The sequence below is a fragment of the Oncorhynchus masou genome, chromosome 12 (assembly GCF_036934945.1).
Source record: "Oncorhynchus masou masou isolate Uvic2021 chromosome 12, UVic_Omas_1.1, whole genome shotgun sequence".
Lineage (NCBI taxonomy): Eukaryota > Metazoa > Chordata > Actinopteri > Salmoniformes > Salmonidae > Oncorhynchus > Oncorhynchus masou.
In genome coordinates, this window is record NC_088223.1 from 64,814,080 (window position 1) to 64,838,962 (window position 24,883).

General features: G+C 44.8%; 1 long non-coding RNA gene across 2 annotated transcripts in view; it reads left to right on the forward strand.

The window, feature by feature from the left end:
• Positions 1–389: 389 nt before the first annotated feature.
• The window catches only part of LOC135550662 (uncharacterized), a 33,903-nt gene continuing 9,409 nt past the window's right edge, over positions 390–24,883 (forward strand). Inside the window, exons 1-3 of one of the 2 annotated variants that reach the window (XR_010457131.1) lie at positions 390–848; positions 1,605–1,658; positions 12,527–12,869. This is a non-coding gene — a long non-coding RNA (uncharacterized LOC135550662). Of the gene's footprint in view, positions 849–1,604; positions 1,659–12,526; positions 12,870–24,883 lie in introns of those variants that run through there. The other variant, XR_010457130.1, reaches the window with a different exon arrangement.

The window sequence follows — 24,883 nt, forward strand, 5'->3', positions numbered from 1 at the left end:
GTTACACAGACCAGCAGAGAAGACTGAGTATTATAGATGAATGTGAATGCTGGTAGATACTGTATATTCCAAGCAGTGTGTGTTTACGCGTGCTCAATGGGCAGAAGATGTAATCTGTAGAGCCCTTTTCATTTATTCTATTAAAAAGGGAACTGGTATATGAGGCGAATTGAAAGCTCCCACCATGAACATCAAATTGACTTTGGAAGGCTCCAGGCATTCCTGTTCGACAGCACATTAGCCGCGGCTACTCTCCACCTTGAGATGATGGGCAGCCTGCCAGGTAGGGGTTGCCATGACTCCTAACGCCACCCCTTCCCTCTGCACTCCCTGCCCCCTTGAATGTGCCAAATATTCGGGCAGGCTGGGCTGGCTAAGGTTTTGATTTAGACAAAAGATGTCTTAACAATGTCAGTAGAATGCTTTATGGGAATGCTGTGGCTTTCTGGTAGGAAATCATGTGACCTCCTCGGCCAAGGTTTTGTTATGGTGCCAGGAGGGAGAGAACGAGAGAGGGAGTGAAGGGGGAAACTTGGAATGCGATGCCAGCAAAGGGTTTTTATTCTTTCTTTTTGGGGCTTTCTTTCATTCTTGTGTTTGCTGAGAAAATGGCGGACGGTGTGGAGCTGAAATGAACCCGACTTGCCAATGGAGCTGGGCACAATAACACAACTCAACTTTAGTATTTTTAAATACATTTTTTAGCATGGCACCCATGTCACATAGCTTTTTGATTCCTGATAAATCCTGCTTCCTATCTGTCTGTCTCCGGCTGGGTACAAAAGAGAGGTCTGAACAATCCAAATCAAGTAGAGATGATGAATGTCAAATGGTTAGTAGAAATCTGGGTAAGTGGCACTGGTGCTGGCACATTTGCACTGTTCCATTCCATACCTGGCTTTGTCGCACTGCGGCCATGCAACCACAGCCAGGAATATTCTGATGTGTTGGGGAACGATGTAGTTGGCACCGTTAATGCTAGCTGACCGTGGCATGCTCCATTACACTGGCATCCCATTTGCCATGGCATCCTGTTCACCCGGGCAGATTTATACAGCTCCTTGCCACGATTTTCTAAATTGCTGTTGCTGTCTGTGATAAGTTGGGCTAACCTATCTTCTCCTCTCGCCACAGCCTCAGTGCTGCATGCTGGCCAGGAGGAGAGGAGGACTGCCCCTGCATGTGTCTCTGTGGGAAGAGAATAGACGGAGAGAGATCTTCTCCACAACATTTTTATTCTGACTGAAAAATGGACTTCCATGCACATTTCCTATCTAGAGGGAACTGCTGAAGCATGTGATGCTTATGAGCGGCTGCAACTGTAAATGGAATCTGCTTTAGAATGGACAGAATACTATTGCAATACAATTGCCGGTACTATCAGTGTTTTTGTGAAGCCGTTCTCTCTTCGTCTTTTTCTTTCTTTGCTTTATTATTCACCAACACATTTATTTTCAGTCTGAAATATTGTGTGTTTAAAGATAATAATTTGTTTATATTGTACTATTGCTATTGATTTAGGAACCATGAAAGTGTGCAGTAGGGTGTGGAACTGCTGGTTTTGAACAAGCCAATTAATGTTGTTACTTTCTTTGTGTTTTCAGAGTGAGAAATGACCATGGGTGACTCCTTACCCTGAAAGGCACACGATCAACAAGGTAAGTTACCTTCAGAAATAAGTTACCCTCTACAGTACATTGTGCTGTTGTTTGTATCCTGAATTACCAAAAGCCAATGGCTGTTTCTTGAATTGTGGACCTTGGATTTGGCACAGACATTGTGTTGTATTCCTCTCCTCAGCTTGCCCTTTTGGTGCCATGTCTATAGGCCAGACAAAAATCTATGGAGACATTCTTTGCCTTTGCAGTCTCACCTGTACATTCAAGCAATACATCTGTAGTTATTTGGGTTTTGTAGCTGTATTTGGTTTGATCTGACTTAGTTTGACAGGTACGGTATATTTTCAGATCATATGTGGGAGATTCTGCCCTGCAGTTTTCGTCTGGCTCTTTCTATTGTGCTGTTCTTTTTCAATTCCTATTTTGTAGCCAACATCCCGTTGCTCAGCTCAAAACACTTCAGATCCTTATACGATTCAACACATGTAGCAGAATTGATCCGCTCTGAGATTTAGATGGAACAGGGTTTTATTGTGTGGTTTATTGTCCTCACTGTTGATTAGGATAGTGTAAGGATGACATTATGGATGTATTTGTGGACATAAACCTATGACTGACATTATTTTTGATTTGACAGCCTGTTGCATGCATGGTACAATTGACTTCTCCACTTAAAGTGACATATTAACAGAGTTGGGCCCCAGGTTTGTGGCATAGTGTAACATATTGTTCAGTGTAATTTGACATGTTTATTTTGATACTTTCCAACTAACCACTTGGCACAAACCCGTAGATCCGATCTTGTGGCGAATCTGACTTCACAAGCTCCTCTCTGTGGGTCTCTGTCATTGTGGTGTGAACAACATCGTTTTTTAAAATGGCAACTTTGATGCCCTTTATTTGTAAAATGACTAGTAATAGATATTTCCTGTCCTGTGGTGTTTAGGAGCTCCAATACATTGTTTGTGAGGCAGAATAGAACATTCTGATTATTATAACAAAGCCTGAACCATAATGTTTCAGTGTTGTTTGATTTGATAGCTTATTCCAACCTTTTGATGGTAATGGAAGCAACCTACAGTACAAATCAGAAGATTCTAGTGTTCTTGGCTTGCAAATAGTGGACAAGACAAGAAGAAGGCCTACTGAAAATGTGTGCATCCGGGTTGAGGTAGTAGGTTGTATGGTTTAGAATGACACCCTGGGAGTTAACGGTACAACCTTCTAGCTTTCCTTGGAGTACACTCATGACATCAAGCAAAAAGATGACCCTCATCATGTCTTTCAAAGCATAGCTTGGCTTGGTTTACATTAGCCAACTATTTTTGAGGGCCATGATGTCAAAATCTCACCGTCAATGTTTTTTTCTCTGTGCACTATTGTAATTTAAGTGTGCATCTGTTTACACTCTGTAAGAACGTTTGTTGATCCTGTCGCTATGACTACAACAGGCTAGCTTGACTGAAGCTAACTATAGCCGACGTTAGCTTCTATGCTAACACACTTTTATAAATGAAACTATGAAAACCCCATAAAAAAATAACAACAGTTATATTATTACACTCAGTTTAACTTGATGATAACGTTTAAAATATTTTGTTTATCTGGTGCTTTTCTCTTCAGTTTTCAGTTTGCTCTCATTTTCCTGACACTGACTGGTCAGGCTAGCGCGAGACCCACTGTAGAGTGAGAGGGTGTGAAGCCAACCACTAGAGCGAGCGGCTCCCTCTGTGGTCCGAAACAGGCACAACACCCATTGACTATAAATACTGTAAATTATTACATGACAAAGATTAGGCTACCATATACACTACCGTTCAAAAGAAATGTCACTTAGAAATATCCTTGTTTTTTAAGGGAAAAAAAATTGTCCATTAAAATAACATTAAAATAACATCATGATCAGAAATACAGTGTAGACATTTTTTTATGTTATAAATGACTATTGTAGATTGAGGCGTACGGAGGCGTACAGAGGCCCATTATCAGCAACCATCACTCCTGTGTTCCAATGGCACGTTGTGTTAGCTAATCCAAGTTTAGCATTTTAAAAGGCTAATTGGTCATTAGAAAACCCTTTTGCAATTATGTTAGCACAGCTGAAAACTGTTGTTCTGATTGACGAAGCAATAAAACTGGCCTTCTTTAGACTAGTTGAGTATCTGGAGCATCAGCATTTGTGGGTTCGAGTACAGATTCAAAATAGCCAGAAACAAAGCACTTTCTTCTGAAACTCATATATTACATTACATTTAAGTCATTTAGCAGACGCTCTTATCCAGAGCGACTTACAAATTGGTGAATTCACCTTCTGACATCCAGTGGAACAGCCACTTTACAATAGTGCATCTAAATCATTAAGGGGGGGGGTGGTGAGAAGGATTACTTATCCTATCCTAGGTATTCCTTGAAGAGGTGGGGTTTCAGGTGTCTCCGGAAGGTGGTGATTGACTCCGCTGTCCTGGCGTCGTGAGGGAGTTTGTTCCACCATTGGGGGCCAGAGCAGCGAACAGTTTTGACTGGGCTGAGCGGGAACTGTACTTCCTCAATGGTAGGGAGGCGAGCAGGCCAGAGGTGGATGAACGCAGTGCCCTTGCTTGGGTGTAGGGCCTGATCAGAGCCTGGAGGTACTGCGGTGCCGTTCCCCTCACAGCTCCGTAGGCAAGCACCATGGTCTTGTAGCGGATGCGAGCTTCAACTGGAAGCCAGTGGAGAGAGCGGAGGAGCGGGGTGACGTGAGAGAAACTTGGGAAGGTTGAACACCAGACGGGCTGCGGCGTTCTGGATGAGTTGTAGGGGTTTAATGGCACAGGCAGGGAGCCCAGCCAACAGCGAGTTGCAGTAATCCAGACGGGAGATGACAAGTGCCTGGATTAGGACCTGCGCCGCTTCCTGTGTGAGGCAGGGTCGTAATGTTGTAGAGCATGAACCTACAGGAACGGGTCACCGCCATGATGTTGGTTGAGAACGACAGGGTGTTGTCCAGGATCACGCCAAGGTTCTTAGCGCTCTGGGAGGAGGACACAATGGAGTTGTCAACCGTGATGGCGAGATCATGGAACGGGCAGTCCTTCCCCGGGAGGAAGAGCAGCTCCGTCTTGCCGAGGTTCAGCTTGAGGTGGTGATCCGTCATCCACACTGATATGTCTGCCAGACATGCAGAGATGCGATCGCCACCTGGTCATCAGAAGGGGAAAGGAGAAGATTAATTGTGTGTCGTCTGCATAGCAATGATAGGAGAGACCATGTGAGGTTATGACAGAGCCAAGTGACTTGGTGTATAGCGAGAATAGGAGAGGGCCTAGAACAGAGCCCTGGGGGACACCAGTGGTGAGAGCGCGTGGCGAGGAGACAGATTCTCGCCACGCCACCTGGTACGAGCGACCTGTCAGGTAGGACGCAATCCAAGCGTGGGCCGCGCCGGAGATGCCCAACTCGGAGAGGGTGGAGAGGAGGATCTGATGGTTCACAGTATCGAAGGCAGCCGATAGGTCTAGAAGGATGAGAGCAGAGGAGAGAGAGTTAGCTTTAGCAGTGCGGAGCGCCTCCGTGATACAGAGAAGAGCAGTCTCAGTTGAATGACTAGTCTTGAAACCTGACTGATTTGGATCAAGAAGGTCATTCTGAGAGAGATAGCGGGAGAGCTGGCCAAGGACGGCACGTTCAAGAGTTTTGGAGAGAAAAGAAAGAAGGGATACTGGTCTGTAGTTGTTGACATCGGAGGGATCGAGTGTAGGTTTTTTCAGAAGGGGTGCAACTCTCGCTCTCTTGAAGACGGAAGGGACGTAGCCAGCGGTCAGGGATGAGTTGATGATCGAGGTGAGGTAAGGGAGAAGGTCCCCGGAAATGGTCTGGAGAAGAGAGGAGGGGATAGGGTCAAGCGGGCAGGTTGTTGGGCGGCCGGCCGTCACAAGAAGCGAGATTTCATCTGGAGAGAGAGGGGAGAAAGAGGTCAGAGCACAGGGTAGGGCAGTGTGAGCAGAACCAGCGGTGTCGTTTGACTTAGCAAACGAGGATCGGATGTCGTCGACCTTCTTTTCAAAATGGTTGACGAAGTCATCTGCAGAGAGGGAGGAGGGGGAGGGGGAGGAGGATTCAGGAGGGAGGAGAAGGTGGCAAAGAGCTTCCTAGGGTTAGAGGCAGATGCTTGGAATTTAGAGTGGTAGAAAGTGGCTTTAGCAGCAGAGACAGAGGAGGAAAATGTAGAGAGGAGGGAGTGAAAGGATGCCAGGTCCGCAGGGAGGCGAGTTTTCCTCCATTTCCGCTCAGCTGCCCGGAGCTCTGTTCTGTGAGCTCGCAATGAGTCATCGAGCCACGGAGCGGGAGGGGAGGACCGAGCCGGCCTGGAGGATAGGGGACATAGAGAGTCAAAGGATGCAGAAAGGGAAGAGAGGAGGGTTGAGGAGGCAGAATCAGGAGAAAGGTTGGAGAAGGTATGAGCAGAGGGAAGAGATGATAGGATGGAAGAGGAGAGAGTAGCGGGGGAGAGAGAGCGAAGGTTGGGACGGCGCGATACCATCCGAGTAGGGGCAGTGTGGGAAGTGTTGGATGAGAGCGAGAGGGAAAAGGATACAAGGTAGTGGTCGGAGACTTGGAGGGGAGTTGCAATGAGGTTAGTGGAAGAACAGCATCTAGTAAACTCGTCAGTCTATTCTTGTTCTGAGAAATGTGATCTATTCCATGAGAGAAATTTCCAAGAAACCTTAGATCTAGTTCAAAGCTGTGTTCTACTCCTTTCACAGAACACAGCAAACTGGCTCTAAACCAGAATAGAAACAGGAGTGGGAGGCCCCGGTGCACAACTGAGCAAGAGGACAAGTACATTAGTGTCTAGTTTGAGAAACAGACACCTCACAAGTCCTCAACTGGCAGCTTCATTAAATAGTACCCGAAAACACCAGTCTCAACATCAAACGGTGAAGAGGCGACTCTGGGATGTTGGCCTTCAAGTTGCTTCTGAATTTATCAGAAACTTGCCCATACTGGTATGTCAATTAATCTATATAATACCAACCAACCTCTTTTGACCTTGGGGGAGTTTATATATTTAATGCATTGTACTGCCATTGTACTATGGTAATGCACAATTAATAGAGATGGTACCATATGATAATTTTTGAGGTAATACCATGGTATTTTTTAGGTGTACCATCATACTTCAAAGCTAAAACCATGGTACATTTCCATGATTCAAACGATACCATGGTATAAGAGAAAGTACCATAGTTGTACCTTGGTACATTTTGTAATTGCCAAACAACACTACTGCCACCTTCTGGTTTGGAGTATTTTAACAGGGTTTGTGGCTGACGACTACAAGGTCTTTGCTGTGAAAACACAAAAAAAGATTGACTGACGACACTGTTCAGAGGTGCTAATTACTCTCGGCTTGCAAACAGTAGATAATTCTACACTACATGACCAAAAGTATGTGGACACCTGCTCGTCGAACATTTCTTTCCAAAATCATGGGCATTAATTAATATGGAGTTGGTCCCCCCCTTTGCTGCTATAACAGCCTTCACTCGTCTGGGAAGGCTTTCCACTAGATGATGAAACATGGCTGCGGGGACTTGCTTCCATTTAGCCACAAGAGTATTTGTGAGGTTGGGCACTGATGTTGGACGATTAAGCCTGGCTCGCAGTTGGCGTTCCAATTCATCCCAAAGGTGTTCCATGGAGTTAAGGTCAGGGCTTTGTGCAGGCCAGTCACATTCTTCCACACCGATCTCAACAAGCCATTTCTGTATTGACCTTGCTTTGTGCACTGGGGCATTGTCATGTTGAAACAGCAAAGGGCCTTCCCCCTAACTGTTACCACAAAGTTGGAAGCAGCAAATTGTCTAGAACGTCATTGTATGCTGTAATGTTAAGATTTCCCTTCACCGGAACTAAGGGGCCTAGCCCTAATCAAGAAAAATAGCCCCAGACAATTATTCCTCCTCCACCAAACTTTACATTTAGCGCTATACATTAGGGCAGGTAGTCTTCTTCTGGCATCCGCCAAACCCAGATTCTTCCGTCGGACTGACTCACAGATGAGGAGCATGATTCATCACTCCAGAGAATGCAATGGCAGCAAGCTTTACACCACTCCAGCCAACGCTTGGCATTGCGCATGGTGATCTTGGGCTTGTGTGTGGATGCTTGACCATGGAAACCCATTTCATGAAGCTACCGATGAACAGTTCTTGTGCTGACGTTGCTTCCAGAGGCAGTTTGGAACTCGGTAGTGAGTGTTGCAACCGAGGACAGATAAGGACAGCACTAGAAAGTCCTGTTCTGTGAGCTTGTGTGGCCTACCACTTTGCGGCTGAGCCGTTGTTGCTCCTAGACGTTTCCACTTCACAATAACAGCACTTACAGTTGACCGGGGCAGCTCTAGCAGGGCAGAATTTTAACAAACTGACTTGTTGGAAAGGTGGCATCCTATGACGGTTCCATATTGAAAGTCACTGAGCTCTTCAGTAAGGCCATTCTACTGCCAATGTTTGTATGGCTGTGTGCTCTTTTTTATACACCAACGGGTGTGGCTGAAATCGCCGAATCCACTAATTAGAAGTGGTGTCCACATACTTTTGTATATGTAGTGTATGTGTGTGTCCCTGCTCTTATAGCCTTTCCTTTCTCTACACAGGCTCCTAATGGACCTTTCCTGCCAGTAGACCCAAGGTCAATCTGCCTTTAGAAGCACAAAACCTTCAATTAGTATTAGGTTGAAAGTGGTGTATTTTTAGATGGTTGTCATCCACTCTGGTAAGGAGGGAGGAATGACCAAACTGCATCAATCACACAGGGGATCTGTAATGTTAGACATCCACTGTATAGTATCACTCCAACCACAAAAAAGAACATGACAAACAAAGGCTTTTTCCCTTGTTCTTTCACTACCCATGAGAATATAGTATATTACATGTATAACTGATTTATCTGCAGAAAGAATACAGTGAATGCACATTTTTTATACTTTTTTAAAATCCATGATATGTTTTGCTATCGTGAATAGATCTAATTTAATTATTATTTTGTTAGAACACCCATTCACCATTTACTGCAGGTGCTGGATCTCACACCAAGTGAATCTGCAATATGTCTTTCATAGCCTAATTCTGTCAAGCCATTCTGCTATTGCTGTTCAATTTTCTTACCAAGACAATTGTGTGGTGGAACTTATTTCACACAATACCAGTTTCCCCTGGTTTCACATTGCTCCCTGAGCCATTTCTGTTTTCGTAGCCTCCATTAGTCAACCCAGGCAACACTCACTCTAGTGCAACCCAGGCAACACTCACTCTAGTGCAACCCAGGCAACACTCACTCCAGTGCAACTCCAAGCTACACTCACTCCAGTGCAACCCAGGCAACACTCTCTCCAGTGCAGGCCAGGCAACACTCTCTCCAGTGCAGGCCAGGCAACACTCTCTCCAGTGCAGGCCAGGCAACACTCTCTCCAGTGCAGGCCAGGCAAGACTCTCCAGTGCAGGCCAGGCAACACTCTCTCCAGTGCAGGCCAGGCAACACTCTCTCCAGTGCAGGCCAGGCAACACTCTCTCCAGTGCAGGCCAGGCAACACTCTCCAGTGCAGGGCAGGCAACATTCTCTCTGGTGCAGGCAAGGGACTTGTCAACCATTCTCCTGTGAGTTGAGCACTGAATCACAGCCACATTTTATGATGCCCAGATGGTTGGATGTAAACATCAAGTGTGAAATGTAATAATCATCATAAATCTGAGATTCTCTGTTTAGCTGATTCTTTTGTTTCAGAAAACGTCAGACATCACCCTCAGCTTTTACTATGTATCCATTTGTGCTGTGGAATATAGTTCCCAGGTTCAGCCAGGTTTAGTGCCTTTCTTAAGGGGTTTAGTGGCTTGATTATCTCACCTACCTACCTACTGTACCTGCTGGAAGCAAGGCCGTTCCCCAAATTGCTTCAGCAGACATACAGACTGCTGTAATGTTAAAACTGTCCAGCATTGGAACAGTTTGTTTCCATGCACCAAGCCTTAGTTATGATCTATGGGCACTTATGCGACGGGGTGCAGTAGTGATGTCTGGTCTGGTCTGGGGTTTAAACCTGCTTCAGCCCAGCTTGTAAGAGTTGGATCAACACAAAGGAGAACAAAATGCATATGTGGATCAGTTTTATCAGTCTACAGATTATTACAAATTCAAACTGAATTTGAAATATACTGAAAGCGAGAGGGTGTTGCTGTAATTCCTCTCTTCGTCAGAGCACCATGTCAGTTTTTTCGGACTTTGTTGATGGCTGATACTGTAATGTAAACCTCTCATATAGGGTCTTGAGTAAATACACCACTGTTATGATACTATTGTCTATTTCACTTTACACTGTCAGTGGTTGGAAAGCAGTCTTTTCAGTCTAGAGTGGATATGGGCGTCAGATTGTCCCTCCAATTCAACCTTAGTTCTCAAACCTGCAATGGCAGCTTTGTTCATACTTTTGGTTGCTATTCACGGCTATATTCCAATACCTGATATCACTACAACGAGACAAAGATGTTTTGACCAAGATGTCTTGGAAAAGACCAGAAGCCTTTCAAACACACTACTAAACCCATAGGGCCATAGCTTGACAGACTTTGCCAGTTGCTAGGAGCGCCCTGCTCCACCCACCACCACAACTCTGCAGCATTACCTCAGAGAGCACAGCCTCTCTCAGCTGGTGGAGTCTCTCATCAACACGGGCCGCCCAGTGAAAGGGACTTAGCACCTGTTAATTAGGGGCCAAACGAACTCAGAGTGTTATTAATGGGTGTTTAATGGCAGAGCGTGAGAGGCCTATAGGAAGACAGGCTCATTGTAATGGCTGAAATGGAATTAATGGAACGGAATCAAACGTATGGAAACCACATTTAACTCCGTTACATTGATTTAATTCCACCCTTTCCAATGAGCCCTTCCTTCTATAACTCTTCACACCAGTCTCCTCTGCTCTCCATGTAGGCTCAACAACCAGCCTCAGATGGCTCACAATTCCAACAGGTTGGCAAAACATATATGTTTAGCCTGATCCTGCTAAAACCCTGGAAACCCCAGAAGGTATGGCATTTTATCTGTATGGGGCCTCTTAGCTGACTTTCCTGCTGGCGTGGGGTGGGATCTCTGTGGTGACTGCTCTGCTCTGTCAAAACAATAACTATAGTGGTACACCTCAGTCACTCAGTATGTCTGGCCCTCTGGGGCTCTGGGGTCAGACTGAGTGAAAGGATATTGGTTAAGGTTCTGAATGATGTTAAGAACATTCAATTAACCATGTCTAAATTTCTGGAGGAGTACCAATATGAAATATATACTCTTAATTCCAGTGTAAATTTCTAGATCACTTTTTGGTGATACATCTCTTGAGTTTTTAAGAAACAAATTAAATTATGTTGTAGTATGTATTATATAAATATATGTTTTGCCATTTACAGCCAGGTATGCAAATAGCCTTGGTTGGGTTCATCCTGTTCCTTCTCAGCCCTCCATAGTTATTGAACAGACTAGAGGAGCCAAGCTGCGTTGTGCCGGAGCACAGAGTTTATTTTAAGAGCTCTATTTTCCCCCTCTTTCCTCACCTCTGAACTGAATGGTCATCCAGATGTAGCTAGCAAGCGAGGCTGAGGCAAAGGGGACCTGCTGCCTCAGCACTCCCTGCTCCAACTGGCCCAGTAGCCAGGCAGGGCTAGGAGTCATTGGTTCCAGCTGTGCTTCCATTTATGGGATGGTTGGACAAATAAATGATGGGATTATATAGGAGAGGGGAGGTGAGACAGTGGGGGAGGTGAGACGGTGGGGGAGGAGAGACTGGGGGAGGAGAGACTGGGGGAGGAGAGACTGGGGGAGGTGAGACGGTGGGGGAGGAGAGACGGTGGGGAGGTGAGACGGTGGGGAGGTGAGACGGTGGGGGAGGAGAGACTGGGGGAGGTGAGAAGGTGGGGGAGGTGAGACGGTGGGGGAGGAGAGACTGGGGGAGGTGAGATGGTGGGGGAGGAGAGACTGGGGGAGGTGAGACGGTGGGGAAGGAGAGACTGGGGGGGTGAGAGGTGGGGAGGTGAGACGGTGGGGGAGGAGGGACTGGGGGAGGTGAGGGTGGGAGAGGTGAGACGGTGGGGGAGGAGGGACTGGGGGAGGTGAGATGGTGGGGGAGGAGAGACTGGGGGAGGAGAGACGGTGGGGAGGTGAGGTGGGACGGTGGGGAGGTGAGACGGTGGGGGAGGAGAGACTGGGGGAGGAGAGACTGGGGGAGGTGAGACAGTGGGGAAGGAGAGACTGGGGGAGGTGAGACGGTGGGGGAGGAGAGACTGGGGGAGGTGAGACGTGGGGGAGGTGATACGGTGGGGAAGGAGAGACTGGGGGAGGTGAGAGGGTGGGGGAGGTGAGACAGTGGGGGAGGTGAGACAGTGGGGGAGGTGAGACGGTGGGGGAGGTGAGACAGTGGGGGAGGTGAGACAGTGGGGGAGGTGAGACAGTGGGGGAGGTGAGACGGTGGGGGAGGTGAGACAGTGGGGGAGGTGAGACAGTGGGGGAGGTGAGACAGTGGGGGAGGTGAGACGGTGGGGGAGGAGAGACGGTGGGGGAGGAGAGGTTCTATTTTCACTGCACAAACCAATCAAAGCCTGCTGAACAGTAAAGCACACTGACAGAGAGCTCTAAAATAGTTAATTTAAATTATTTTACTGAAGTTTTACTTCAGGATATATCCTGCATTCCAGGTCATGCTAGGTAGCATTTATTTACATAAATGTCATGCCAGGTGAAATTGTGTCATGGCAGGTTAAATTGTAACAATGGAATGTTTTCAAACCAAATTATATGGGGGATTAGGCATGTAATTGTCTGATTATGAAATGCAACTAATCATTACATACAATTTTACATAATTGTTTTTCTTCTGTACACAGGAAGGAAATAGATGAATATCACAATCTCTCCAGGACCAGCTGCATTAGCAAAAGCATTGTTGACCTCTTGATGTCATAGTTGTAGAATAGTTGACTATTTAAACATTTTTAAAGTGTTTTTATAGCCTCTACGTGTGCACAAAAAAATAAACCCTATTGTAATAAGTATATTGAGAGTATTTTCAGTTAGTTATTGTTGGACATAATCCCCATACACATATACTGAATAAAAATGGAAATGCAGTATGCAGCAATTTCAAAGACTTTACTGAGTTACAGTTCATATAAGGAAATCAGCAGTTGTACTTAAGTAAAAATACTTTAAAGTACTACTTAAGTCGTTTTTTAAGTATCTGTACTCTACTTTACTATTTATATTTTTGACAACTTGTACTTTTACTTCACTACATTCCTAAATAATATAATGTACTTTTTACTCCATACATTTTCCCTGACACCCAAAAGTACTCATTACTTTTGGAATGCTTAGCAGGACAGGAAAATGGTCCAATTCACGTACTTATCAAGAGAACATCCCTGGTCATCCCTACTGCCTCTGATCTGGCAGACTCACTAAACACAAATGCTTCCTTTGTATTTATTAAGGATCCTTATTAGCTGCTGCCCCTGGGGTCCAGCAACATTAAAGCAATTATACAATTTAAAATATGACATGACAAACCCCATAACACCTAACACCTGTTCCCACAAGCCACTACTCTACTATCACATATCTACAATACGAAATCCATGTGCAAGTGTGTGTGGACTGTGCGTCTTATCATGTGTATGTGTGTCTTTTTATCTGGTTTTAAAATCTGATTCTACTGCTTGCATCAGTTACCTAATGTGGAATAGAGTTCCATGTACTGTAGCCATGGCGCTATGTAATACACTGCGCCTCCCATAGTCTGTTCTTGATTTGGGGATTGTGAAGAGCCCTCTGTTGTCTTGTCTTGTGGGGTATGCATGGGTGTCCGAGCTGTGTGTTAGTAGTTTAAATAGTGGTGTAAAGTAAAAAATACTTGAAAGTACTACTTAAGTCATTTTTTGGGGGTATCTGTACTATATTTTTTACAACTTTTACTTCACTACATTCCTAAAGACAATAATGTACTTTTTACTCCATACATTTTCCCTGACACCCAAAAGTACTCGTTACATTTTGAATGCATAGCAGGACAGGAAATGGTCTAATTCATGCATCAAGAGAACATCATCCTCACTGCCTCTGATCTGGAAGACTCACTAAACACATGCTTCATTTGTAAATTATGTCTGAGTGTTGGAGTGTGCCCCTGGCTATCCGTATTTTTTGTTGTTGTTGATATAAATAATAATATGCTTAATGTAAGGAATTTGAAATGATTTATACTTTTACTTTTGACACTTAAGTATATTTTAGCAATTACATTTACTTTTGATACTTAATTATATTAAAAGCAAATACTTTGACTTTTACTCAAGTATTTTACTGGATGACTTTCACTTTTACTTGAGTCATTTTCTATTAAAGTACCTTTATTTTGTATGAACAATTGGGTACTTTTTTTACACCAGTTGAAACCGACACCTCGGTGCATTCAGCATGTCAACACTTCTTACAAAAACAAGTAGTGATGAAGTCAATCTCTCCTCCACTTTGAGCCATGAGAGATTTACATGCATATTTTTAATGTTAGCTCTCCGTGTACATTTAAGAGCCAGCCCTGCTGCCCTGTTTTGAGCCAATCATAATTTTCTGAGGTCCATCGGTGGCACCTGACCACATGACTGAATAGTTGTCCTGGTGCAACAAAATTAGGTCCTGTAGGTCGTGCCTTGATAGTGTTAAAAAGGCAGAGTAGCGCTTTATTATAGACAGACTGCTCCCCATCTTAGCTACCTTTGTATCAACATGACAGTTTACAATCCAGGGTTACTCCAAGCAGTTTAGTCAGCTCAACATGCTCAATTTCCACATTATTTATAACACAATTTAGTTTAGGTTTAGGGTTTAGTGAATGATGTGTCCCAAATACAACTAATTTAGTTTTTGAAATATTTAGGACTAATTTATTCCTTGCCACCGATTCTGAAAATAACTGCTGCTTTTTGTTAAGTGTTGCAGTGATTTCACTTGCTGTAGTGGCTGATGTGTGTAGTGTTGAGTCATCTGCATACATAGACAAGCTGGCTTTACTCAAAGCCAGTGTCATGTCATTAGTAAAGATTGAAAAAGTAAGGGACCTCGACAGCTGCCCTGGGGAATTCCTGATTCTACCTGGATTATGTTGGAGAGGCTTCCATTAAAGAACACCCTCTATGTTATGTTAGACAGGTAACTCTTTATCCATAATATAGTAGGGGTATCCATAATATAGTAGGGGGTGTAAAGCCGTAACACATTTTTCCATCAGTAGACTATGATCGATAATGTCAAAAGCCGCACTGAAGTCTAACGAAACAGCTTCCACAATCTTTTTCTCATTCATTTCTCTCAGCCAATCATCAGTCATTTGTGTCAGTGCTGTGCTTGTTGAATGTCCTTTCTATAAGCGTGCTGAAAGTCTGTTGTCAATTTGTTTACAGTAAAAATAGGATTGTATCTGGTCAAACACAACTTTTACCAAAAGTTTGCTAAGGCTTGGTAAAGGGCTGATTGATCGGCTATTTGAGCCAGTAAATGGGGTTTTACTGTTCTTGGGTAGAGGAATTAATTTTGCTTCCCTCCAGGCCTGAGGTATACTTTTTAATAGGCTTAAATTAAAGATGTGGCAAATAGGAGTGGAAATATCATCAGGTATTATCCTCAGTAATTTTCCATCCAAGTTGTCAGACCCCGGTGGCTTGTCATTGTTGATAGACAACAATAATTGTTTCACCTCTTCCACTCATTCACCACTCACTTTACGGATTTCAAAATTACAATGCTTGTCTTTCATAATTTGACCAGTTGGATGTGTAGTGTCAGCGTTTGTTGCTGGCATGTCATGCCTAAATTTGCTAATCTTGCCAATGAAAAAATCATTAAAGTAATTGGCAAAATCAGTGGTTTTGTGATGAATGAGCTCTCTGATTCAATGAATGATGCAGCTGAGTTTATCTTTTTGCTCAAAATTTAATTTAAGGTAATTCTGAGTGTTGCAGTGTGCCCCCGACTATCAGTACATTTTTTTTAACTAGAAAATGGTGTCGTCTGGTTTGCTTAATATAAGGAATTAGAAATTATTTATACTTTTACTATTGATGCTTAAGTATATTTTAGCAATTACATTTATTTTTGATACGTAAGTATATTTAAAGCCAAATACTTTAAAAAAATATATTAAATTCATTTTTTACTTATTTTTCTCCCCAATTGGTAGCTACAATCTTGTCCCATCTCTGCAACTCCCGTAGGGACTCAGGAGAGGCAAAGGTCGAGAGCCATGTGTCCTCTGAAACACTGTACAGCTGGCGATGAAGTCATTGTGCATGCGCCCAGTCGCCACAAGGTTGCTAGAGCGAGATGGGACAAGGACATCTCAGTCGTTCAAACCCTCCCCTAATCCAGGCGACGCCGGGCCAATTGTGCGCCTCCTGATGGGCCTCCTGGTCGCGGCCGGCTGCGACACAGCCCGGGATCAAACCTGCATCTGTATCGACGCCTCTAACACTGTGATGCAGTACCTTAGTCCGCTGTGCCACTCGGGAGGCCCCCTACTTTTAGACTTTTACTCAAGTAGTATTTTACTGGGTGACTTTCACTTTTACGTGAGTCATTTTCTATTAAGGTATCTTTACTTTTACTCAAGTATGACAATTGGGTACTTTTTTTCACCACTGGAAATCATTCAATTGAAATAAATAAATTAGGCCCCATCTATGAATTTCACATGACTAGAAATACAGATATGCATCTGTTGGTCACAGCTACCTTTAAAAAAAAAGTAGGAACGTCGATCAGAAAACCAGTCAGTATCTGGTGTGACCACCATTTGTCTAATGCAGCACGACACATCTCTTTCGTATAGAGTTGATCAGGCTGTTGATTGTGGCCTGTGGAATGTTGTCCCACTCCTCTTCAATGGCTGTGGGAAGTTGCTGAATATTGGCAGGAACTGGAACACGCTGTCGATCCAGAGTATCCCAAACATGCTCAATGGGTGACATGTCTGGTGAGTATGCAGGCCAAGGAAGAACTGGGACATTTTCAGCGTCCATGAATTGTGTACAGATCCTTGCAATATGGGATCGTGCATTATCATGCTGAAACATGAGGTGATGGCACGGATGAATGGCATGACAATGGGCCTCAGGATCTCGTCATGGTATCTCTGTGAATTCAAATGGCCATCGATAAAATCCAATTGTGTTCATTGACAGTAGCTTATACCTGCCCATACCATAACCCCACCGCCACCTTGGGGCACTCGATGCCATATGCGTGGTCTGTGTCTGTGAGGACGGTTGGACGTACAGCCAAATTCTCTAAAATAACATTGGAGGCGGCTTATGGTAGATAAATGAGAATGATATTATCTGGCAACAGCTCTTGTGGACATTGCTGCAGTTAGCATGCCAATTGCACACTCCCTCAAAACTTGAGACATCTGTGGCATTGTGTTGTTTGACAAAACTGCACATTTTAGAGTGTCCGTTTATTGTCCCCAGCACAAGGTGCACCTGTGTAAGACCATGCTGTTTAATCAGCTTCTTGATATGCCACACATTTCAGGTGGATGGATTATCTTAGCAAAGGAGAAAGGCTCACTATACATTTTTTGGGGTGTGGACAATTTCTGGGATTTTTTATTTCAGCTCATGAACCATGGGACCAACACTTTACATGTTGCATTTATATTTTTGTTCAGTGTACACACATGTAAATAGAAATTCAGTTGATTCATGCTTTTGACTGAGTGAGAGCCCTTTTAACAAGGTCATTTGTCTGCTGGTCCTGCCCTCAGTAAACACTATAGAGACCTTGATAAAATGAAAACATGAAGGATTGTAGCCTGACACTGTTGTTACTAGGCAGGCAGGCAGCTACTAGCCAGCTAGAAATCCCCCCCGTTCATACAGCAGCAGCTTGTGATTTGGTGAAGTCTCTGCAATGCTGCTAGTATTTTTCCCCAAGGCGAGATATCCCCTTAATGTGATCCGTTTAGTGGCAAATGAATAACCATAACACATCCATGGCAGACGGGTGTCCCATTGATCTGTCTGGAATCAGTCAGCCCCCCCTCCCCCTTTCCTCTCGGTCTACTGCTGCATCAGCCACTCTCCCCTATCGATACGCTCTTGCCCCTTGACCCCTGGGACAGATCAATGGTATTGATCGAGAAGGGCAAGGGCAGGGTCCACTGACTGGCCCCACCAATCCCCCCGTCCGTCAGCTAGTGTGACAAGACATGATCGTCATTAATGTCCCGCTGGCTGGTTGGGCCCCCCTTCCCCCACACACGCATCCCTGTCCCCCTAGTTACTTGCTCGCCACTAATGGTGCTGTCTGTCTGCCTGCATGTCTGCCTGTATGTCTGCCTGCCTGTATGTCTGCCTGTATGTCTGCCTGTATGTCTGTCTGTATGTCTGTCTGTATGCTAGGCGTCCTTTGTTTGGATACTTGTCTGATTGACACCCGCCTGCCGCTTTGCAAGACACTGTTATCTGAATTCAGGCTTATCGTTAAATGGGTGGACGTGGTGTAATAGCGTTTTGATAGTTTATATTGGTTCTCAAGTCATTGTGTGCACTGCCTTCCTGTTAGTTTTTTTGTGTTCTTTGAGACTACAGTATTTCTGAGGTGTAAATCATAATACTTCTGTCTTGACAACGTTCTGTTTTATGTTAGTAGTGCATCATAGAGGTTTGAGGAGATGTACTTACTCTCTACCTTTCTGATACCTTTCTGATACTTATATTCCTTCTTCCTTTAGATTTTTCTGGAGACAAGGATCATTAATGTTTATGACATTGTACACATGTTTCCACGAATACCACGACCAACTGTGGTATTCCAAGATTTGCTACACAGTCTAGCCTAGAGAAATGGAGAGGGTGGGAGTATAGAGGAGGAGAAGTGGGGGGAGGAGAGGAGGGTCAATGCGTGTCGTCTAGTCGTGTGCGTGTGTTGGGGGGGTAGCTCTGCACTGATGGGAGTGGGAGTGTCTCAGGGATTGTGTGTGTGTGTGTGTGTGTGTGTGTGTGTGTGTGTGTGTGTGTGTGTGTGTGTGTGTGTGTGTGTGTGTGTGTGTGTGTGTGTGTGTGTGTGTGTGTGTGTGTGTGTGTGTGTGTGTGTGTGTGTGTTTGTGATGGGGTGTGTGTGTGTGTGTGTGTGTGTGTGTGTGTGTGTGTGTGTGTGTGTGTGTGTGTGTGTGTGTGTGTGTGTGTGTGTGATGGGGTGTGTGTGTGTGGCGGGGCGGTGGTAGCTCCAGACATTGCAGTGACACTGCTGTAATGGAGCTGATTGATCACCAGTCCTGTTGTACAGACTGCCGCCTCCTCTCCCTTTCCTCTCTCCCACCTCCCCTCTCTCATACAAAATAACTAGGGATGGGGGTTTGAAATAATTTTACTATTCGGAATAGTATCATGAAATTTGGTAGGATATTCAGATATTAGAAATACATGTGTTTATTATTTTTTTTACTTACATTTTTAACCTGAGCACTGCTGCACGATGTACAGACTGGCACTTTATTGTTACAGCTGCAGAACGGGCCGAGAGAGATGGGAGCGAGCAGACTATAGCTAGCTAGGCTAATTGACGCCACATGCTGCGCATACCCCCCAACCCAATTCAGATAAAACTACAGCCTACCTGTTTGTTTCTCTTTGTTGCCTACTCCTTCAAATTTCAAGAGGAAGATAATGTAATAATACAATATTTAAAAAAAAATGTTGGCGTTCTCGGTCTTGATGTTGTTTTGAGCTAAAATACAAATTTCTGTGTGTGGACCGCCAGAGTGATTTATCTGAAGGATCTCTGCATTGCAGCAAAGCCGAGACTTGGGGGTTTCGCAGTGTGAATTCAGGGCTCCAGGCATAAGTTACATAAGCGGTCGCCGACAAAAATATATCAATACAATTTGAAACTCTTACTGTTGAGAGTTATAATAGTATAATACACAAGGTGCAATTTCAAAATTTGGTAGTTTTCAGCAGTTTTTATATTGTTATATGTCACTCACTGACAGTCACTTAATTAGCCATGTCAGCAAACAATGTTTAGATTGGTAAGTTAGTCTAGCCAGTTATCTTGTCATCATCCTTATCTCACCTCATTTGCTCACATCGTATATAGACTTATTTATACTGTATTATTGACTGTATGTTTGTTTTACTCCATGTGTAACTCTGTGTCGTTGTATGTGTAAAACTGCTTTGCTTTATCTTGGCCAGGTCGCAATTGTAAATGAGAACTTGTTCTCAACTTGCCTACCTGGTTAAATAAAGGTGAAATAAATAAATAAAATCATGGCCAAATACCGACAAGGCACATAGGGCACGTGCCCAGTGGCCCTGACCTCCAGTGGGCCCACATTGATTTTGTTAGTCACTCTCACTCAGGTATCATCAACATGGCATAAGTCATAGCAAAATGTGTAGAATTGTAAGGTGCAGGGAGCTTTAAAACTGAAAAAAAATCTCTCCACCCCATGGCAAAATGAATAGAATTTCAGGAAATTTGCTTTAAAACAGCTAAAATGTATCTCTGCCCCATGCTAAAATAAGTAGAATTGTATTTTTGTGTTATAAAATTGCAACATATTCTTTCTTCCCCATGGCAAAATGTGTGGAATTGCAGGATAAAACGTTTACATTTTAATTTCTCTCCAAGAGGGGGGCCACTAAAAATGTTTGCCCTCTTGGTGGGGAGGCCCCCCATCCAAATCTCGCTTAGGGCCCCTAAAAAGGCTAGCACATAATCAATCAATGATAAAATTTGCAGTCCCCCTTCTCTGTCGCACGGGGTCGCGACCCTAATCCATCTGGGGTGTTGAGGGTGATAGGTCAGGGGCTCTGAGATAAGGACAAGCCGTCAAGGTCAGATCTCACTCAGATAGAGAAAAAATAACACATCGTCTGTTTTCTTTCTTTTTGTTCTTATGACTTCGTTCCATTTGCTGTGCCTCATAACAACACTTTAGTGTTCATTGTATTCTACCCAGCGATGACAGACTGTATTTAAATAACCTCAACTTAAATAAAGGTCATTTCATTCATCATCTTATCCTCAAACGTGTAAGCTGAGTAAGGTCTGTGGTATTTATTCTACCTTGGGATGAGGAGGACAGTGAATCTCGAAGGCTGTGTATAGCAGGAGCTGGACATAAAGAAGTAGTCAGCCTATGTGAGACTATACAGTATGTATGGGATGGTTTTGCTAAAGGTCCTGCTTTGTTAACTGCAGTGCTGTAGTGTGGATGTTGTATGAAATCTTAAGGGGATAGATAGACGTGCTGCTAGAAAGAGAGAAACTAGATAGAATACTTCAGGTTAGGTTTAGCCACTTCACTCCGAAACCTGTCCAAGCAGAAAATCTCACAAACAGCCATGCCCTGTGATTTCTGTGTCATTTAGCACTTTTAAGCTGTTATGCTATTCTTTGTCTGGTCTGACTGGTGAAATACAGTGCTGTTGGACTGCGTTGTCTGTCTATGTGCACGCTTCAATGCTTCGGTCACAATATTGTGAAAGTGTCAGTGTTTTTGATTGTGTCTGTGTTCAGTGTTGGTGTCTGTGTCATTCTGTTTGTACTGTCTTCCTGTGCTTATATGTTGTGTGTAGGGGGACTGTGACAGTGTCTGTCTCTGGTATGTTATTTGTGTCAGTTTGCTTGTTGTTTATGTTTTGTCTACGACTGTGTCTGTGTTGTGTGTCAACATCTCTGTATTGCATATGTACACTGAGTTGTGTCAACATGTCTGTGTTGGATATGTACTCTGAGTTGTGTGTCAACATCTCTGTGTTGCATATGTACACTGAGTTGTGTCAACATGTCTGTGTTGGATATGTACTCTGAGTTGTGTGTCAACATCTCTGTGTTGGATATGTACTCTGAGTTGTGTGTCAGTATGTTTGTGTCTCTGGTGTAACAGCATGAGCCACGACAGGGCGTCCTCCTCCTTGGCCAACCAACCAGGCGGCTGGCGGGTTGCAGTGTGTTCGTGCTCCTTAGGAAAGAGAAGGAATTGATCAGCAGAATGGGTGGACGTGTGCGTCGGCAGAGGCTGTATGGAGGGAGTGAGATAGAGGGAGGGCTGTCGCTGCAGACTCCCATTGCCGTAGTGTAGTACCACACTCTAGGCGAGTGAACAGCCACAGACAGGAGTCACAGACAGCCAGATGAGAAGACAGGTAGAGACCTGGGGATGGGGAGAAGAGGAGGGGTGATGGGAATAGGAGTTGGCCAGTGTTTTGGGAGACAAAATGTTTTGGCATCACCATTTTCTCCCGTTGGCCCTGTTGTCACCGTGGTGTTAGTCTTGGACCTGCGTGGAAAAAAACAGGATAGATGACAGTGTCACGATGCGGCTGAGATCCTGGAGCCTAAGGCGGAGGTGGGGGGTGATGAGATGGAGCTGATGATGCAAGCGGTGATGGAGGGGGAGGAGAGGCGTCCCACCTCACTGACCTGCGTCTGGCTCAGCCACCGTGGTCTCAGCGTCTCCCTTTCTGCTTTTCCTTTGCTTTTCTTATGCCTGCTGTTTTTTTTATTCTTTTCTTCCTCATCCTCCACTCAAAGATGGATGACAAAGGCAGTCGGCACAGAGACGGAGGATTGTGCGAGGCAACAAAGACAGCACTTGCATTTCCGGAAGCTTCCGCTTTGCTCTGTGTTCCCCTGAGTGAGGCATCTATTGATCTAATTATTAGTGGGAGGAGTTATGGGGTATAGTGTACAAATTACATTTGGTTGCAATGTGGTGCGTTTTTAAGATTCATGACAGGGCAGTTTGCTTTCTTTCATGAAAATGATGATTGTGTGTCTCTGGTTACCACAGCCTGTGACTACTCTGTGTGTGTCTGAACTCTGTCTGTGATGAGAGGACTGAAGATGACTGAATGTGGCTTCTCTCGCTTGGCACTGTGGCGGTGACAACTTATTTCTGTACCTTGCAGAGCTCGCCGCCATGGCAGTGGGTGCAAGGGGGGGACGGTTAACATTAGAGAAAGCAGTTTGGGGGGGGGGGGGTATGCGTTGCTGTCTGTAGCAGGGAGTGGGGGAAGCACTGTGAGAGCTCTGCACGAAACAACTTTATTTCTTCTGTTTTTTACCTGCCACTTCCACAAAGCGGGTCAGCCAAGAGTGGCGGTGTTGTGTAAAGATATATTTTCTTATTATTTAATTTCTGACTGAGGTTATCCACAGAGTGTGGGGGGGGGTCTCTGGTACCCCCAGTGGTGGAACACCTCAGACTTGGGTTGTCAGGCAGCTCTCCTCCCTGGCGGCGGTGTGGTGGTTTGCAGCGGTTAGTGCATGCAAGGTTTCGGAAGTGCAGTGGCCAGCACTGGGTCCAGCCATCCCGAGAGGGAGATGTAGACTGATGATCTGCCTGTATGTCGACACTCAGAGGACAAAGAGGCGAGATGGCTGCCTGGCTAGGGGGGCTTTCCTCTGCCAGCACAAAGGCTAGTTAGCACAGAGCACAGCATAGCAGGGAATGCTGGCTCGCCTGTCTATGGCTAGCTCTGGCTTCTGCACCGCGACAGGGGAAATTAAGGTCTGACCATCTCCAGCAAGCTCCATTCCTCTTTTTGCCCTCTTCGTTTTCCCTCATGTCATTCATCTTTGTCTCTGCCATTATTGTCTTGTTGTGCTGTGGTGTTACCGTTTACTGTGTTTGTGGCGTGTATTCTGGTAGGACCATGTCTATGCCCATCTTTGTGTGCTGAGCCATCAGCTCATCTCTAACTCCAGCTCTCTGAAACGAAGGGATAACTAATCTGCAGTGAATGAGGGGAAAAGGGGGACATTTTTTCTCCTGCTTCGTCCACAGAGGACGACTGTTGTTTGACAGCCAGTCGGCACATTACCCAAGCGGTCAGACTGGACCGGACACTGGGCAGACAGACACGCGGAGGTGGTTTTGGGTCAGGATGGAGAGGGAGGCACCTAGGGGTGGTGGTAGTGAGAGATAGAGTACGACCGAGAGGGGTGCCATGCTGCTCACCCCCACGTCCGGCCGACTGGTTGACTGACTGAATGTGTGCGGCTCCTCAGTGCTGGGACCCTGTTGTACTTCTCCTGCTCCCTGAGACCCTAACTTGTGAGCTCTCTCGATGAAAAATCACGGGTTAGGCTCTTGGGACGCGGGCGGAGGGCACAAGCGACTACAGAGGCAAACCCAATGTGCCTGCCAAGGGTGGAGTCGGGACGGAACAGATGCTGACATCAATGTTACACGCATCAGGATGTATAGGGAAAGGGAGGAATGGGAAGACAGGGAGAGGTAGAGGGGATGAGGAAGGGGGACCGAAAGAGAACATTGTTGGTAGTGGTATGAAAACGTGTAGTTGTTTTTTGATGGACTTTACTTTTGAGTTATCCCTCACTCACATCCCTGTGTTCAATGTATGATCATCCATACATGGCAAAGAATAGAGGTAGATATTATACTATGCATACCTGTGTGGCTTAGCAAATGTGAAGACAATGGTTGATAACAAACGTGTGTTTTGTCCATAGCGTCGAGGAATCATCAAGGCCAACATATGTCACCACAGTAATGTAATTCAACACAATGCCCGTCGGTCGATCCATTCTATCACGGTACTCGGCCAAGATGTCGCATTGAACTGGTTTTCTCCATCTTGCTACTGTGAATAACAGTCAAACTACTATGGACAAACATGTACCTCCATGAAGCGCACGTTTGGGATTTGCTTTTCCATGTATGTTTCCATATGAAATTGTTGGCGTAAATGTAAGATCGAAAATTTCTTCAAGCCACCACACCCCATACTCGACTAGCAAACCAACTAGATGGTATGACAAAGTCAATATTTTTTGATCAGCATCAAATCAGATACACATTGCATCTACAGTACCTACTTTATTTATTCACACCAATGTTGCTTGGGCCAGTTTGAAACTTGGTATTTTACCGTTACACTATCCTGCTTCAAATATGGTGGCATCATACAGCAGGCACACATATCAAGTCATTCAATACAGCAGGCACACCTCATATCAAATCATTCAATACAGCAGGCACACCTCATATCAAATCATTCAATACAGCAGGCACAGCCTCATATCAAATCATTCAATACAGTAGGCACACCTCATATCAAATCATTCAAAATAGCAGGCACACCTCATATCAAATCATTCAAAATAGCAGGCACACCTCATATCAAATCATTCAATACTGCAGGCACACCTCA